Below are 19,118 nucleotides of genomic sequence, written 5' to 3'. Positions count from 1 at the left end.
CACATGCCAAGGCACCACTCTGCTGTCCTGCGGAGCAAGAACACTCTCCCTTTTGTGCCCAACACGTGAAGCTTATGAACCATGACAGCCCTTTGCAACACGGGCAGTAGGCAGGCTAGGGAGAGAGATCCTTCCGATGTAACGCAATGGGGGATGGTCCTGACCAACAACATCAACCCAGCCAGACAACATGGTGGCACACAGCAAATGCATGAGGCCACTCAAACCTTGATAAAATGGACAGGAAGCCCACTGGGACATTGTCATAGTTGGGGCAGTGACCATACCCTGCGTTAGGTACCAACAGTGCCACTAATGCGGCACTGACCATGCCCTGGGTGGTTGGCTTCACTTGAGGGGCAGTGGGCTCAATGTGCTGCTCTCCTCACCACAGTGCTGCTCCAGGGCTGACTGAAACGGATTAATTCAAATGGGTCACCAGTACAGTGAGGAGGAAAGAAAGTGGTACATGCAAGAAGCAAACCAAGACTTTGGGTTTCAGGTAAGTCTCAAGTGCAGAGAGAGTGAATTGACCGGTGCCCACTGACCAGGCAACTCCCAACAGGCACTGAAGGAACACTCCGATTAGAAAATCCTGCATACTAATATAACACTCACATGGCATACAATCCCAAGCACTCAGTTGCGCACACACGCGCGCGCACGCACGCATGCACGCACGCACGCACGCACGCACACACACACACACACACACACACACACATACACACACACACACACTCGCCGCTCTCTCGCCAAACATAATTTATACAGGCATACACATAGTAGGCAGACTCCCGGACTTCCCACTTCTTCTACCAAAATGAATGAGAGCATCACACTATTCAGCAGGGGTGTTGGTAGGTCTGGAAAATATCCGGGGCTACACTAACGTCAGGACTGTTGAGTCTCGGGGCTAGCTAGTCTTTTGGTTGTAGCTTCCGAGCTTCTATTCGGGGCTACAACCAAAAGATCCAGGGCTATAGCTCCCTAAGCACCCCTCCACCTAACAACGCCTCTGCTATTCAGACATGTACTCACACAGAAGATACATTCCCACACTTCTCCTTCAAAGGACAGGATGAACAAGCCAGCACAGAAGCTTGTACCAATACAGACCGAAGCAGGAAAGATGGGGAAAGAAGGTCTAGAAGAGAGGTAGAGTAAGGTTATACAAGCTACTCACAAAGCAGATGGTAAAACCATGTCAACTGGCCCATGTAATAACCCACACAACCCCAATCCCAAGATGTGCACACCTGGTATCTGCCATCTCAAGTGTCATGAGCTCACACTCTGCGAATTTCAAGAGCCAAATCAGTGGGGCTTCCACCACCAGAGCTTCCCATTTCTGTCTCTGGTGAGCACCAACAAATACCAACAAGACACACAAAAACTATAGCAGACAGTATTCCGGAAGACAGACGACTGCCCTATGAAATATTACTGTTCTGCAGTGAGGTCACTGGTGGTACAACAGGGAGATGGTGGATTTTGTGTGGTGGTGTAGATGACTGTTGGTTCATCTCACTCGCTCTCTCTCTCTCTCTCTCTCTCTCTCTCTCTCTCTCTCTCTCTCTCTCTCTCTCTCTCTTTCTTTCTCAACATACCAGAGCTAATGGCCCCCAGGAACACAATGGGCCCCTGCCTGGCTTCCCTCCATGTACTCTCGTCTAAAGGGCTCTAAGGCTGCAGCTGATTGGCATGAAGATCTGGGGCTGTTCAGTATGGATGTTCTCTTCCTTCTTAGGGGGTTGTGGGCGCTGCGGCCTTCCACCAGCACCAGTTTACCTCGTCGCCAAATGTTATAAAGAGGATCCTTTGCACGGACCAGACTGGAGTCAGGCAAAGCAGTAATCAAGGTCTCTTGTTTTTTGCGGAATCTTCATTTGGAGTTACATGAGACCAGGTAACATCATTGAGGGCACCTACAGGACACCCATGCAGCAGCTACACTAGTATCAACTGGCACACATAGAACTCTCGCACTGCTGACATGCACAGGATTCCACGTAGCATCCCATTTGCGACATCATTTTCTCACTGCATTCACTCAGGATACAGAAACCATGGCCAACCAACTCCAAACCCCCACATATCTCAAATTGTTTAACGTGTCTTCCACCTGGGCACCTTTGCCTCATCATTCCTAGAAAAACAACTTGGATCCTGAAAAACTAAGCAACTAGCCATTCATCAAACATCTTCCATATTCCATCGAAATCCTATTAGAAAGTTTATCAAGCAACACAATTAGGCTCACCTAAGACAGCTCAAGTTGATCCAAAATTGGACATCAGGCTCAAGCACCCAATGCAGCACCAAAACGCTCAGTCTCCACATAGCTGAGGATGCCTTTGAAACCTGGACTCTAGAAACACATGATTTGTCGTCCAATTAGTCTACCTAGCCACGATTGACATAGTCAACTACGAGTCACTGCTCTCCACCCAAATGCTCCATTATTGGCATGGAAAGAAGGATCTATGAATGGTTGTCTGCCTTCCTTTCGAAAAAAGCCATCAATGTGTTTGAACTGAATACTCAAAATCCAATCCCTTTACAGTCAGGATACACAAGTCTCAATTCCATCACCAAAGATGTATCACCTTTATGTGACCTGTAGGTCTTGGGAGTCCTGTTCACCAACCAGGAGGTTTGCATCCACCAAGTCGCTGATGACACTGTACACTATCTAAAGGGTTGTTCTCAGTAGGTATCCAACACTTAAAGGTCTGTTTCTCCTTGTTTAAAACCTGGATTCTGGCAGTCTATCCAAAACTCAGTCACACCATGCCTCAACCCAGCACCAAAAAAATAGACATGTACTGCTTGCTACCTCAAAGTAATCACATAACCAATAACCCAAACTGCCCGGGGTCAACTTTTTCTCTTCTGAAAATTCCAGCTCTACTTGCCAGCCCGAGCTTCCCTGCAACTGTAAAATCACTGGTCCTGTTATACATGTGCAAACGTCACACCTACTGAGCAGCAAGTCCTCATTGAGGCCACTGCCTCAAACACATCTGCCCTCCACAGTCCTTTCTCTCCACTAGCAACATCTCCAAACTCAAATCATCTTTTAAACAACTTCATTGAAATAGACATCTCAGGAGGCACTTGCACATCTTGCACTCTGGGTGTTGCTTGAATACAGTTAATAGAATGCACAAAAGTAATAAGTAAGAAACATGCATTCTCACCATGAACCAGATGTCTCTAGAACATGCTCCAAACCAAAAAACAGAAAACTCTCCATCTCATCAGGTCCCTCCACGTCTGCAGCAGATCCCTTGGCCTGCCTGTGATGTGCTTTCCCCCCATTTAGTCATGGTCTCCAATTGGCTCTCCCAGTTGTACTGCTGATGCATTTAATATTAACCCCAGTCATTGCTATCTACTGTTCTGCATGCTTATGTTCATCTTCAAAAAGCAAGGACCTTTCCAACAATTATGATTCGTCAAGGAGAGTCCTACATGATATCATTTATATCTGCATATGTCATGTCTGGCTTGTAACAACTCAAACATGATGTTGAGTAAGCCACGGGAAGTTATGAAATGCAGGTCTTCTTGGAAAGCTTCTTAATGGACGTGGTACATGTGGTCGGTAAGACCACACCAGTGCCCATTGTGCAGCATGCTAAACTAAAGGCCTATGTTTATCCCAGTGCCTCCACATAGAGAGTAGTTGATGAATTCCCATAACATTCTTAGTGTTTCCTCCCTGGAGTCTTGTGTCATATTCCTTGCAGTTTGTGGGTTTCATCTGGACAGGGCATTGTGGATGCTTTGTGATGTTTGGCATAGAACAGGAATGATCACACTATTTTGTTTTTAACATTGGCAAGATCAAAATATGAAAATCATTCCTACAGTCGTCTTTTCACTGATTGGCATCTTTGGTAACACAGTTTCTCCGAGCTCCTAATCACATGTTACTCAAAATGTATTTAGTTTTGTAGAAGAGCAAGTGGACGCATTCTCCCTAGTCAACGACCCCTCGCCCCCACCCTATTGGAGTAACAGACGAGGAGTTACAATTGGGAACCCATGTGCAACAATTCCATACCATGTCGACTGTATGAGAAACGATATGTGCTCAGGCAGTGATTTAGAAGATACCCTTACGTTGGAACAGTGGAGGAAACCTACTAAGAAGAATGTCCCTTGCCAAGTTATCAAAGTGCAGCCATGAATAAAAGGGTGTGCGACATGGATTTACGTTAAACAAAGTCTTATAACAGCAAAAGAAAGTCCAAATGAAGATGTATGACCCTATGCTGAAACGATATGAAAATACTTAAGAATGATGAAGTAACTTAAGCAGTAAGAGAAGCATGTACTCCATGATGCAGTCTTTATGAATACAAAGCAGAATGAAGTGACCTCCTGGTCAATAGCTGTAAGCACGTTGAAACGCAATCTAGAAAGTATACATAGAAGTTTGCTTATGAGAGGTATACATTCAACTTTTAGGACTACCATTGAAACAAGATGGACGACGACTCATGTCAAACAATCCAGTTACCTCAAATTGCAAGCCCAGGAATTTAAACGTGGAGAGACGATGCAGAAGCTATTTTCCTTTCGAAATAGGGGAGTACATTGGCTTTGAACCAAGGATGCTATTTCAAGAGATGAAGGAAAATCATGAAGGGAGTCTACGAGAAGATCATGCGCAAGGACTTATGTTCCAAAGATTAGGAGGAACAGAAATATTTACTGATGCTAAATATTGGATGATTAAAAGGCATAAAGTCAATATGGGATGGAGTGAGCAAGTCTCTAAAGGACAAAAGAAGAACTGCACCCAGCCAAAGCTGAATCAAGTAAGGTTAAAAGCACTATCGATATGGACAAATTCATGGTCTTGGAACACGTGATGATGAGCTTGCAAACAAGGGGTATTCATTAGGTTTGGAGCTAGGATACCTGTGTACCTACACTCCCTCGGATGTCCAAAGATTGTGCGGACTGGCAAGGCCAACCTTCAAACAGAAGACACTGGCATGAGGCCTACCGATTAAAGAGGGAGGCCTAATTGGAAGAGCTGACGTATCTCCAACCACCTGGGTTTCGTTTCTATGTATGTTATGCTAACAAGCCGAATGTACAAGGTTGGATTTGGGTCGCCTGCCATGGACTTTTTATACAATGTTGCAAAATATTAGTCTGCTCCCACATTTTCTGCTATGACGATTACCTTATACCAAGTGATAAGAAGTAGCTCAGGGTGTGTCCCACAGAAAAGAGACCACCAATGAGGGACTTACAGGCATATTTTCTATATGTATAAATGATCTCCTAATCCAATCCTACCCCTCAGTAGGTTTTTAAAGTTGCCACGTAAAATGATGTCATAAATGACGCCTCTAATATTATAAAAGCTAGAACTAAACGAAAAGATGGTGTGATACTTCATCAGTCGATTTGATGAGTTTTTATTCGCCCTGCTTTACTTCTTGAGATTAAAGCAGTGGTTTACCATCTCCTTTGAGTCTGTCCAGTTATTGAGTCTGAAATATTTTCTTGGCACTTCCATCCAGCACAACAAATGCTTCAAGGGGCTAGATCAATTTTTTTTTTGTTACGTTGCTTCCCAGAAAATGTTCCCATCATTCATTAGTGAACCTTTCCTGTGAGATAATAGCTATCTCGACGTTCACAGTGGAACTCTGCTAGAAAGTAAGAAATAGTGAACAGCTTGATTGACCATTGAGTCCCATATAAGGGAGAAAAGAATAACCTGCTCTTTTTGGCCATCACCTGAAGCACAATTTGGCTCATGCTACAAACTCTGTTTAACAGATTACAGTGCTCACCCCATGGTGGTGCTACGGGTTACGACCAATTTACGATGGTGCTACTGACTGTGATCATCTGGTACCCTGACGACGGTTGACACCGACAGTGAACAGCTGATGACTCTGGTTAGGTTGCTGCAGACTGCCATCAACAGACAAAGGTCTTGAAGACTGAGTTCAACTTATGATTTTGGGGATGAAGGTGGAACCTCGAGTAGAACAGCCCCCTAACCACCCGAACAGTTTGCCCTGGTATAGTAGATTACACCCAAAGTTGCACGGTTACCATTTGGATCTCACGGTGGCCACCCCACATTATTCCCATCATACTTGGAATGTTGGTAGTACTCTTTTCCATAGCAGCAGCCAGGTTGTGGAATTCTCTTCCCACGGCACTTTGTGCTACTGAGAATCATCTGACCTTTCGTTGCGCCCTGAAGACCTTTTTGTTCTAGTTATTTTATGGATGAGCCCTCTATCCCTGGACTAGTGCCAAGATGCCATTAGGTTGGTGAATGTTGCGCTTAATAAATAGCATAACATACCATAACTCTTGATGGTTTATTGAGTCACATTGTGGTAGGCTTGAGAATGGTAATTCAGATCATAGCAGGATTCTTTCACAATCTTGTGGATGAGCACCAGAGGACTCCATGTTGCCTACACAATCAATAACTTGCACCCTTAGAGTTAAGCCAATTCAATAACACGATGTGACATGAAGCATGCAGCCACCATTGTTCCTTCTAAAAAGTTAAACAGGAATTCAAAAGCAAATCCAGGACATTGCGATGCATTTAATAGGATGCTCTGGGATCAGATGGAAATGAGTAAATTAACCCATATGCTCGAAAGCAGTTTACGCGAGTGGAAAGGGTGTTGTCTGTCGACCCAGTGCATTCGCGAGCAAGGGCTTATCCGCATATCTGACACTCTTATTTGCTTAGAGCAAGATTCTGCCACCTGTGGCTCTCCAAATATTTTTCTCTATAAATCCCATCAGCACTAGCTAGCATAGTCAATGGTGAGGGATCATGGGAGTGTTAGACCAGAACATCTGGAGAGCCAGTGGTTGCAGACCTCTCACTTAGGGGCTGCTCAACCTATTGTTACCTTTTAGGCTCACACACTAAAGGGAAGCTTCTTAGGATCTCACCCTTTGGATACTAAGCCACGTTACTGACATTCACGCTTTGAAGTGGTTGTACTGCATCTTGATGCGTTACAAAATTTCAACATAAAGTAAAATAAAAATATCAGGGCCACCAGCCACATAGAGCACATGCTGCAAAACACCAATCTGACAGCTGGGATGCTTCTCCCGCCACACTGACATTTGCGGTCTAGATGCTATGTCCTCGGAAGTCCTGGCACACAAGGTCATGCCAAATAATGCGGCGTGCTCTGCTTCGGCTTCCGGGGATGGAGCATCCAGAGAGCACATGCAACAGGAATCTGGTAGCCAGAGACTAAATTAGGTGAGTGAGGAGGTGGGATCAGGGGGATGGGGCGATGGGTGCCACGTAGCGGGTCTGGGTTCTTGGGGGACCCCCTGACAGGGATCAGGAGAGGGCCAGTTACAAAAAGCTACACCTGCGGAATGCAGCCTTTTGTGCTGGAATCCGCAGGTGCAACCTTTTGTATGTGGCCTACAAACATAGATCCAACACTGAAATTCTACTCCCTCAATCCCTAGCCTGTCCTTGATTTCTGCTCCCATCTGCTGGAGAGCACCCCAACTGTCATACTTGTGTCCTGCTGGAGACCCTCTTCTGCTGATCCCGGCTATCTGTGTTGTCTGTTATCTGAACTCCTATGTGCTGCACCAGCCACCTTTGGCATCTGTACCAACATGCTGCATCCTTCCACTACCCTCATCCGTGGGTGCTGTCCCACCTCCTTTTATTTTATCTTCCTTCATGGCCAAGATGTATGAGAGGAAGGCTTCCCAGAGGGCAGTGATCCAACAAGCCCTCCACCTTGTTGGCCAAGTCTCAGAAAAGATGGTCTAGTGCCTCGAGGTAGCACAGGCTGTGTAGAAGTAGCTTTCCAGAAATGAAGCATGCTGAGTGGCTAAGAGCGCCTTTGAGAATGCCTGGAGTGATATTGCCTTAGCCTATCATGCCAAGTTACATTAGAAAGCCATGGTTGACGCCATGTGTCTTTCATGTAGACTCATGTAAGCCGCCTTGAAGTTTACCCTACTCTGGCAGATGGCTGCAGTGGTAGTGGTGAATTCAGGAAGCGTGGGGGTGGAACTGATGGACGGAGAATTGTTAGGCTCACCTGGTATCCACGGGGGCGCCACACAATACTGGATGGAGGTCTAAGCACTATCCTGGACCCCTCTCTGCTTGGCTATGTGCCAGACGTTGGGTAGCACCTATAACAGGAGAATGGAGGGTTAAGATACTGGTTCTGTGATGGGTGGACTCCCACTTCCCTCTGGTCCAAATCCCCTCCCTTGGGGTTATTGCTCACCTTGGGTTTTTGTGCGTTGAACCCTCCGTCCTGCGTCTCTGTGCAGGGGAGCATGGTTGGTGCGGGCATTCCGTGGTCCTAGTTGCTTCACTGGTCCGTGTGCCCATATGTCGGGTCCAGACCGGCTATGACTCTGACTCTGCTTGCTGTCTTCCAGGTGAGTTATAATGTCTTTTCTGTCTTTATACTGTCTCTTTCTTTCCCTCTGTTTTCTCTGTCTTCTTGGCGTCTTGCAGCACTATGCTGTTCCCTAACAATGTCTCTTTTGCTTTCACAGGGGTGGTTGCAATCTCAGAGGTGCCGCGCTGATGGCGAAGACTACGGTGAGTTATTGATGCGCGGAGCGCTGCGCTGCTTATTGGCGTTAATTGCTAACCTGTGTTCTCTTCTCTTCTTTGTACAGGTTGCGGTGATGTTCCGGAGTGATGAGCTATCAAAGCGCTGCTTGCCCAGGTAGGTGCTTTGTTAATGCTGACCTTGTTCCATCTCCCTTGCAGGTTGCAGTGAAACCTGGGGATGGGCGAGGTAAGAGAAGCGCAGGGTGCTGACAGGACTCGCTGTTTGCCCAGGTAAGAATTGTTATTAATGCTGTCCTTGTTTCTTTACCTTTGCAGGTTGTGGCGAACTCCAGAGATGGGCGACGTAAGCCAAGCGCAGCATGGATTCAAGGCCGGTTACTTTACAGGTAAGTGTTCTTGCTCGCTAATGCTGTTCTTGTTCTTCCAGGTTATTGATGGAATCCGGATCTAGGGCTTCAGGATCGGGCAGCCGGAGAAGCAGATGCGCAGGAGCTGGACACAGTGAGCCTTACGCTGCAAGAGTGCAGAATAACGCGAAGCGTGTTCTGCTGTTTGGGTGTGGTTTAAATAGCCCATGTAAAGTAGTTCCAGAGCAAGTAGTTCCAGGCCCAGCCACACCCAAAACACTAGACCGCATGGCTTGGTTCTAAAGAACTGAGCTGTGTAATAAGCCTCCATGTTGCACTAAGGTCCAAAACTGGTATTACTTTATTCCTGATAATGAGCCTGGCGCCAAACTCCATGTATGTTTCTGATGGAGTTTTAAGGCCCTCGGGGCGAGTGTGAAGGGCTTTAGCCCCACTGCTGCCAGGGAGCTGTTATACTTGAGGGGGTCAGGGGCATGGACCGTGACATAATTGATAGGAAATAGAGATGGTTTCATCTCCTCAAACAAAGGCAGCAGTTGTTAAAGTATATTTCACATAATACTGCCTAGAAACGAACATTGGCCTAAGCACATTCGGATCGCATTGAAAATCGCATTATGAATAAACCTGAATAAGGCTGACTACGCCACCATTTTAAAGTCATCCGCCATTTTGATGAACTCCTGCTTTCTGTATCATGTTAAACTTTGTGTTTTTGGCACTAGCAGAGAAAAATGAACTTTGTCAACGTAGATAAACATTTTGAGGCTGGTGAAAGTGGATTGTTCGTCCTGCACTAAGAAACTTGGATCTAAACTAGAGTTGTACTGAACAGTAATTTAGATGTTATCTGTATTAATAGCGTCACCCTCGTTAAAACAGTGGAACAGAATGTTGAACAGCTGAAACCATGTACCTTTGCAGAAATCCTTGTGTACGTTCCTTGAAACTGGAATAACTTTAAGCTTGAGAACAAAAGGATAACCAACATGACTGAGCAAAGCAGAGGTTGTTGCCATTGTGTTTTATGTATAGAAAAACATGTCTAGTGTTTGAGGAAAACATTGAACAATGTATAATTATTTGAATCAGTATTAGTTATGTGAACTGGCTACAAACCCTTAATGAATAAGTAACCTGGAGAGGGGCTGGACGATGTAACCGGGATTGTTGCAAAAATGTATAAATACTGAGGTTTTTGAGATGTCCAGCACTCTCTTCCCTCACGGTGTCTGCTGGTACACACTGCGAGTCGTTGGGAGCCAGATAGCTATCTGACCAATAAACTGTACATGTACTTTTGAACTTGTGACTGGCGTATTTAATTTTTGGTGGTATTAAGCCTTGATATGTCTTTTGATCTTTCATAGTGTCCTTGGCAACATTTAAAACAATAGGGTCAAGCAGGCATAGCATCAACAAAAAACAGCAACGAGAACCTCTAAAATTAATAAACAAAGTAATAGCTTTTTTCTCCCACAAACCATCGAAAGAGCATCAGTAACATAAACAACAGAAGTGAACCCAGACAAGGAAAGGCTGACTTTCCAATGCCCTTAAAAATAAAAACAAAAAATGGTGTTGAAAGGTGTGCAAGGGACTGTTTCAAGTAAAGATGAAACAACCATATTTCAAAGTAATGACCCATTGCTGCTCCCCATAGAATAGTTCTAAAAGGATACATAGTACTGTTGAGACATCAGTGAATTAGGGCCCCATATTTAATGTCCTCACCAGAATTCAACTACAAGTGTGGGGTCTGTTATTGTCAACTTGATTAAGGGTTACAATTGGAAGAAAATGCTGACCTGAAGACTGGACCTAAGGAAGCCCTACTTGAGCAGCAATCATCCATGACCATCCTCTTTGCAAACCTCTGGCTGGCCCCTGATGGAAGTGGCCATCCAGCTGCCAGGGTGAGAACTCCACTTCTATTGGCAGGTCCAGTCTTGCTGCCCATCACACCATATGTGCCTTCTGGAAGCCTTGCGGAAACTGCTCATTGTTCTGACCCGTACCACCGGCAGGTGATAGAGCCCAAACACTGCAAGTTTTCTGAGGCACTTGAATCTAACCAGATCACAACCCTCTGCATCCTGCCCTCAGGTAAGTCCATCTTTAAACCTTCTGCTGTTGTTGGAGTCCTTCTCTCCTTCAATAAAGCTGCACACCGGCCGGACTGTATCTGTCTACCAAGTACCCCATCTTCATCAAGTGATCACCAGTGTCTACAGATGCTCCTCCAAGGTGTAGAGCACAGTAGCACCTGACCCTGATGCCACAGGATTCCTAGGACACTCAGAACTGGAGGACTGCAGTCTGGTAACTGACCACTGGGTTCTGAAATACCTTAAGTAGACATATGCGAGTTATCATCCACCTGTTCTGTATTTTAACCCACATAATGCTCCAGAGTCAAAGATCGGAACTTGATATGCTGCCCTTCACAGGTAGACTGGGAAAGACTTGACCGAAATGAGCCCAGCACCTTAAAAGCAAGCAGTAGCAAAGAATCCTGACCTATCCCTCTAACCTTAATGAATTCCGCAAAAGCAACAATGCCATCTGAAACAGTCACAGCCTGGCTCTTACCATGTACCTTGAGGTACTCCTGTATCCTGAGGTAGCCTGTATCATGGTTGAGCTGAGAATGGTCCAGGGCTACACATTAGAAAACGCTGACTATGCCATCCGCCATTAAGCCCTACAACTGCATTGACTTCGCAAACAACCAATTCATTAACGTTTACTAGAATACTAATGCTTCTAAACTAATGCCTCATTACGAGGACCCCGGTCCGGTAAAAATGTCAGAAGAATTGCTGGTAATATCGGCGCCAACATTTTTACTGGACTGTGGAAACCCAAGTTTACTAGTGGGGGCTCTGATCTACAAGCAGGCCAGACCTGCCGGTAGATCAGACCCTTACTGGCAAAGAAATGCCAGCATCACCAATTCCGGAGCGACCGGTCATTCCGGCCATGCCATCTCATGGAGTCCTGTAGGACTCCATGGAATGGGAATTTACCGCCGTCTCTGCAACCCGTAATATCCTGGTGATACCGGGATATCAGGCGGCAGAGACGGCAGGGGCAGTTTCCCGGTATCCCGCCGGAATTACTGGCAGGATACCGGGAGACATGTAATGAGCCCTAGACTTTGCTTCACCTTGCTGCTCACTGGATTTTACATACCTTTTTTTACCCAAAATAATATATTACAGCTTTACTGTGTAATAGAAGCAGGGGCAGAGGTTATGGGAGTCAAGCAGACTGCACTGTCAAAGCAAGACCACTGAGACGTAAGGAAGTAAAGGAAGGAAGAATGTGGAGATTCGCAGATTGCAAGCGAAGTTGCCGACGATGTATATAGTGCAGGAGTCTACATGCCAGGATGGAGAGTATGCAAGCACTTAAAGGCAAGCCATACAGCTTTGCATTGTATTTGCTTATCATACTGGCTGTCATGCTTTGTACATCTTGAAGCCAGGTGATCAGGTATTCAAGTAGGTCAAGGAACAGTCGTTTAATTTGAAAAAGATAAAACTATTGATAATTTAGACCTTGCCTGAGAAAGAAAAAGCAGAGCAGTTTATGCCAGATTGAAAAAAAAAGACGACTGAACAATACCTGTCATATGCAAAGAAATACCAACCAAGAGGATCAGGGGGCTGAGGACCAAAGATCGGTTTTGGGAAATGGGGCCAGACCCTCGTTTTAAGAACTATTTAATGTAAGCCAATGGCAAATAGGCAAGCTTTGAAATGTGTTGAAATGTCAGCTGGATCACCGTGTAGATACAACAGTATGTGCATGCCACTGACATATATGAAATAATGCATGCCTAAAGATATCACCAGTGCATGAGTCATCTACAGATTAAAGCGAGGCAGAGATAGGACAGGCTCTTGTGGGACTCCACATAATCTTTCTGACAATAAAACAGTACTGATAATTCAATGGAAGGAGTGAAGCTATCTTCTGCCCAGACCTCCGATCAGCAGGAGGGCCACGGGGAGGGCGGTGGAGACCAGTTCAATCAGTTCTCAGAGCTCAGCTTCCTTGTTTCAGGACTAATGCTGTGGCGTGGGTACCCAATACACAATGGAGACAGTTTGCCTGTGATAAACAAAGAACAATGATCTCAAATCACAACGTATACAGGATGTCAGGGCAGGTCTGGGGTTACATCAAGGCTGGAGACTCAAAGATGTAGGATTACTGAGAACGATCACGACTCACGCGCGCAGATCGCCGGGATAATTGGAAGAAAATAAGCAGTATGAATGCAGTCTGCAAAAGGTTCTGTAAATGCGATTGCGATCCTACCCTACCTTGATACAGCTTGAAAGAATGGGCAGACTATGGGAGGAGGAAGGATCAGGAGGAAGCCATCTGAAGAGGGCAAATAACCAACCCACAGACCCAAAATAATCCGTTACAGGATAAGACGGCCAGTATGACAGGGCCACCCAATCCCAAGGTGGTGGGTATGATATTTGAAGCCTTGTTGTTTGGAGGTGACCATACAACACAAGAAATAAGTGATATCCTAGCCCCTAATGAGTCCACCTGCAAAAATTGACAGTGGGAAGTGTTCAGTGTGGAAGTTTGGAGACAGTTGGGTACAAAGAAGTGCAGTGGGACAGCAAGGCGATAAGGAGTGTCAGAGAAAGGATAGCGTTGGAGAAGGAGGTGAAAGGCAACATCAATGAGAGGACAGAGGTAGGAGGAGGAGTCCATCAGAGACCATCAGATGCTGTGGACAGGGGGGTCTAGTAGAGTAGACCAGCATTTTCCAAGCCAAAAGGCCCAAGAGCTGGAAGGGTGGATGAGAGGCAGAGGTTGAAACCGCTGGGGTGTGATCTGGGATGTGGCAAAGTGGAAAGACTTGGCAGCCTAGACCCTAAGACTGGTAGGGCTGAGAACATAGAAGACCCTAATGTAAAGAAGCCACAGTAGAGGGCGTTAGACTACCTGCCTGCAATAATCTGGCATCTGCTGGGCTGGGCAAGCCCACCAACTGAAATAGAGAAGGCTTGCTCAGATAGGACCGTGTTAGGTGTCTCTCTGGGGCGTTACACCAAAGCAGCACAGCTGTTGTGCATGTCTTCTGTCTATGTCAGGGTGGGTGAATGCGTTGTGTGCATGATGTCAGAGTCAGTGATGTCACTGTAGATTGTGTATGTATGACTGGGAGAATAATATGCCCTGGTGGTCCACCGGAGCCAGTTGGACAGTTAGCCGGGGTGGTTGGCACCAGTGGGTTCTTGTCCTGTAACAGGCTTGGACTTGAAGTGGAACTTAATAAAGGAATGTAAACGTGAACTTACCTGACGTGCCCTGCAAGTCAATGTACAACAACAAAAAACCCAGAAGCCTGCAAAGCTGCACTTGGCTGGTGGCGAGAAAACCTATTACTAGAGCCAGAAAATCCACTCAATGTAGATAGGGACCAAATGAAATGCCATAGTAACACACATCTTTCACACCAAATCACTGCACATACTTGCCAGTCTGGTGTCATAGCACCAACAACTCACAATGGCTAATTCCAGTGACAATACGAAAACAACCGCACAAAGCCTGAGTGGTAATGTCCCATGTATATGGTCCAACCAGAGGGGTCCTCGGAGTGTCTCTCTACCGGCCGATATCCCGGGTTAGAGTCTCAACCAGAGTCTTTACCTCTCCATCCTTTCACAGAAGAGAAATGTCCACTACATATCAGTCTTTGTTCTGCCCTGGGGCAGTCCAGCACCGAAATGCCTGGCAATTCTCTTCTGAACAAGAGTACCAACAGCAACCCCAGATACGTGTTTCAGCCTGGTGGGGCCTCGTCAGTGTGGTGGTGCTGTGGCTCTCTAAGAACAGTGAGCAAGGGTTCCACATCTGGATTATCCAAGTAGATATCCAGGGTTAGCGTCTCAACCAGAGTCTTTAGCTCACCATCCTTTCACAGAAGAGACATTTCCACTACATAGCAGTCTTTTTCTCTTCTGTGAAAGGGACAGTGAGATAAAGAATCTGGGTGAGACTCTCCCAGGATATAGGCCGCTAGAGAGGTACTCCCAGGAGCCCCCCTTGTTTGCCCATGTATATGGTAACAGCTTCATTTACATGCTTCAGGGTGTTTCTCAGCATCCAGTTCTCCAGATAAGATTTTGAGGTGGGAGTATTGTCCTTCCTATTTTTTTAAAGTTGGTAGTAAAATAATATTTGAAGGAGTAAAAAAAGTAAGTACCATTCCCAATGGGAGTAATTTATAAGACGCTCAAACTATATGTTTGTAGTAAATATTTAATTGCATTTAATTATTCATGCACAATCAAATATACATTTGTACCTCTCCAGACCAGGAAGGAATAATAGCATTTTCTTCCTGTGGCACCACCTGTACCACCTGTACCACCCGTACCACTGGCCCAAACGTATCCATAGAGTGGTGTGGCTGAGGGCAGGAGGCTAGGCTCTGGTTTGTCGATTGTCCTCTTTTTTTTCTATTTTTGGTTTTATTTGTATACTTTTAGGGAGTAAAGGGGTTTGATGATCGCCTTAAATTGGCAACATCGCATCGCGACAGGTTTTTAAAATGTGGTTTTGTGTGTACGTGGACAACTGTGGCAATCCCCTGTGCGCCTGCGCCATCCATGACTCTAAGCACAGCCGCTGAGAAACTCGACAGGGGGTAAGAGACGAGCATCCAGGCAGGTTCCTTGAAAAGTCAACTTAAAGAACAACTCGAGAACATGGTGACACATGCACAGTGACGCACGGTGATCAGATGCGAGTGAGTGTCTCCTCTCCATATGTCAGTCCGTTTTTCCAAGAGTAAATATGTTCACAGAAACATTTGGCTTGCGTTTCCGTGCCAGCTGTATGTTTTGAAGATAGAAATAACACACGGCTTGCAAACACTTCTCTCAAGCTCGATGGGGAATCGCTTTCCACGCCGTCCATGTGCAAGGGCGTGTGCACGTGCTCAGTGGGAGCTGGGACGTTTCCGGCGCACAGGACTCTTCCGCTCTTGTGGGTCCTTATCTTATGGGCGAACGTTTCTGATATTAATGCTGCTGTTCTTTGCATGCTAAACATGCCCACATGATGTCAGGGTCAAGTTAGGCTTTGTTCGGGATTGTGGTAGGGGGCAGGAGGGGTATTACAGTATTCCATAGAGTTCTACACAACCAAGCCGGTCTATCCTTGATATCATTAGGTTGGTGTGTTTGCTATCTGGATGCAGATTGGTTGAAACATCTGCAGGAAGAGGGGAATTGCATCTGGAAAATTCCACTTTGCAGGAAGGCCGCAATCATTTATTTGTGTTTTTTTTTGCAGGCTGAAATGTTTCGTTCCTCCTAGCTGGCAGACATATTTGCACACCCTTGGGAAAAAAAAACACCAAATAGTGAAATTTTTTGCAGGCCAAAATAGCCAAAGACACTTTTTGCACCACAAGGGCAATAACAGAGTGGGTAGGGGGAAGGGTGATTTTTTTGCAAACCCGCCATTCTGTCTGGGGTAAGGAAATCTTCACTTTCACCTGCCCATGTTCATTGGAGCAAGAGGGGGGTGCCACGTCCACTCAGGATCGCAGGCTTTGCAGCTCCTGTGGTGGGGATGGCAGAGGTGCTGCGCGAGGATGGTCTCCTCTATGTCCGGCAGGCCGGAAACACACCTTTGTCAACGGGAGATAGCTCAGGGGCAACGCGCGAGCCTTGGAAGCAAGAGCACGCAGAGCACAGTGTTCGATCCTCAGTCCCCGCTTAGAAACCTCTGGGTATTAGGCACATTATAAATAATCATTTATAAAAATAATTAACACCATTTACAAAACTATTCCATATCAGCTTATAAAGTGGAAAAAAAGCTGTTGCAGCCCAAATGAATAACTTATGTTTTCATGCAGGCCTGGCTAACAATGATGACGCCAGTGTGTAGTGATGTAAAGTGTCGCGATTGTGTATGTATTACATGTATTGACTTCAGAAGGCGGAAGGGCTGGCCCAGCCATGCCAGGATTTTAAGATCTTATCTGCAGGCTGCACACACATCTCTCACTGGGCACATCACTCTCTGGATTACCTATAAAGCTGCAGTCCACAGCACCATATGATTCACGCTTGCAAATCTAGTACATCATTGACACCGCCACCCTCCACAATAGCAGCTGCTAGAATCCACATCATAAATAATGCTATCCCTGATAGTTCTTTCCTCCTAGATCTCTCTGCTTTCTATGAGAGAGCTCCCTTGAATGAATTACCATACACACTTTACACTCACATGGAACTGAGGAACATGTGCTATGACTTTCTTCTTTATTCCAATCAACTTAAAACTCTTTGTTCAAATGGACGCCCAAACCCTGTCTCTTTCTTTTACAAAGCACAAACAATCTAACAAGTTAACAGCCTAGAACTTCTAATCACTCAACAGTTCTCCCTAGGTTGGCAGATCGGCCGATGTATGCATGTTAACACTAGCACTATTATGATACCTGTATATGAAACTATGTAACTATGCTACTGATCCAGATGCCAATAACTCCATATGCCAATAACTTGCACTAAGTCATTGTAACTAAGTAATGTATCTACCTTTCACCTATGTAAGATAAGCGCCCCGATGCCTAGGGGTTAGGTGTGCTATATAAATTGCAAAATAAGTAAATAGATCTCATGTCTTACATGTGCTTCAGCAGCTGAATGGCGCTACCATGGGAATGCTATCTGAGCTCAATGCAACTGCATCCTATTATTATTAGTATTAAGGTATCCATCAGAAAAGTCAGGCCTCCTACAAGTCAACGTTCAATTTCTTAAATTCTGCCTAATCTGCCTCAACTATTTACTCTTATAAGACTCACCCATCCACTTTCTGCACCTTCACTCAATATTTGATGTTCATAATCACGCTGACTCAATGCTACAACTTTGAAGACACCTCGTTTCAACCATTACTACTATCCAATGACTTTTCCAATTATTGAACTATTTTCCCTATTTTATCTTTCCATAGGACATTGACATTATTGGTGATCTCATGAGTTATCTAATAAATGTGATGTCATCTGTGATGTCACGTGTGACATCTAAGCAGTGTTTGGTGGAGGCCGAATTATGGTTGAGTTGGGAAACATAACCAATAAAACTGAATGGGGTTTATGTTTTACATATAATGCCCTTTCAACTGAAGCTTTTTTGGTGAAATGTGTAATACCATAACTTATCTAAACAAAGTAAATTTGTGTGACTTTTTGGTGATTCGTATGGAAGTATTTTAAGGATGGGGGCACCCTTCCTACAGTTCTGGGGCTACACTGACCCTACCAGCAGTGCTTGTGGCCATTGCCCAGGCACAGAGAACCTACCTGCAGTGCAAGCCTTCCGACATTCAGGTTCCAAATAGGAGACATGGGGCTCATTTCGAGTTTCCCAGAATCCCACCGGTAATTCTGGCATGATACCAGGAAACTACCATACCGTCTCGGCCGCCTGATATCCCGGTATTACCCGATTTCTTTTGCACCACTCCTATGACTTTGTCGCACCTGAACGGAACCTTATGAAACTTTCCAAATAAATTAAATGTCGGATGATATCACTTATTTATAGTTTCGTGCAGATCCACCCTGGGATGAGAAGGCCTTCTCGATTCGGGACCTAGTTGGTCTGGGTGGAATGGTCAGCTGCTGGTGAGTGCAAGCATAACTCATACATACTGCAAGCAGTGTATGCGATCACCTGTCATGCAGAGAGCCATCGAGCACTTCTGGCCACACACAGCTCAATTTGGAGCCCGACACATGCAGACCTGTGCATTTTGAGACACATCTTGAGAAAGACTCATGAAAAGACAACTGCAAGCCCCACAATGCAGTTATCAAACAACACACAGGCACACACGCAACTCACTCCAAGGATAGTTACCACAATTGTGCGCGTGAGTCTCCACTTGCTTATTGCAAGAAATCACTTCTGGGCCCTCAAGACTGGAAACAGGAGAATGTGAACTAGCGCTCCAGGTACATAGCACTGTTGTATATCTTAACGGTGCCTGTTTTACCTTTATGATTGGAATCACAATTGTTTTGTAACAGTTTGAAGGCTGAGTAGGTTCTTTGGCCTCTGTTTATCCTTGTACGCCTGCGGGGTGGATGT

This window comes from Ambystoma mexicanum, chromosome 4q (assembly GCF_040938575.1).
Source record: "Ambystoma mexicanum isolate Mex_15411 chromosome 4q, UKY_AmexF1_1, whole genome shotgun sequence".
Taxonomy (NCBI): Eukaryota; Metazoa; Chordata; class Amphibia; order Caudata; family Ambystomatidae; genus Ambystoma; species Ambystoma mexicanum.
This window is presented reverse-complemented; position numbering follows the sequence as displayed.